The following is an 865-nucleotide window of genomic DNA, read 5'->3' on the forward strand; positions in this document are numbered from 1 at the left end:
TTATATTATTTTAATCTTATTAAAAAAGAAAGTAAATATTTTATGATTATTTAATCACTGAAAAATAGAAAACGTCATTTTCTCAAAAATAAATAAATAAATAAATTTAGGGGAGACCGGACACGTACGGACAACGTTACGAGCACCAAAAACATTGTTTGGTGATAAGAACAACATTAACTTTTTAGGATCTCGTTAATTGCAATGAAGACATAGCCAACATGATAAATTCTCATATTTGTTATCGTCTCTTATATCTTAGTTTTAACTATTAGAAATTTTTAATAGCTAATAATTATAACATGTCATTTTAGAAGTGGTCGTTGGAGGGTACATTTAGGGGGATTTTTTTTAAATAAATATTTTAAATATAGGTAACACAATTTATATTTTTATGTTGTATTATTTATTTTTTTATATTGTAAATAATTTTTTTTTTTTTGGATTAGTGGAAAGCAATCCTAGGAACCACTACTCTTCTACTATCAGCGAGAATATGAGGAAGAAGCACAAAGGGCACTTCATCGAAGCAAGTGAGCCCCATTTGATGGTCTTGGGCATCCTTTGCAAGAGAATCTGTACTAGAATGAGCTTTTCTATAGGTATGCTTGATTGTTATTGTCTGAATCTTCACTAACAGCTCTTGGATAGAACGAATTAGGGAGATATTTGGAGTTAACTATTAATTTAGCTCCTGTTCATTTTTTAAAATTATAATGCAATCTCTTATAATAAAAATATCTATTTCAGTTTTTATTTTTTATTTTTGTGACACAACATGATTTTTGTAGGTATTTTTCCGTAAATTTTAAACGAAAAAATATTGACGTGTTAGATTTAGAAATAAATAGAAGTCTAATTGTTT

The sequence above is a fragment of the Arachis ipaensis genome, chromosome B09 (genome assembly GCF_000816755.2).
Source record: "Arachis ipaensis cultivar K30076 chromosome B09, Araip1.1, whole genome shotgun sequence".
NCBI lineage: Eukaryota > Viridiplantae > Streptophyta > Magnoliopsida > Fabales > Fabaceae > Arachis > Arachis ipaensis.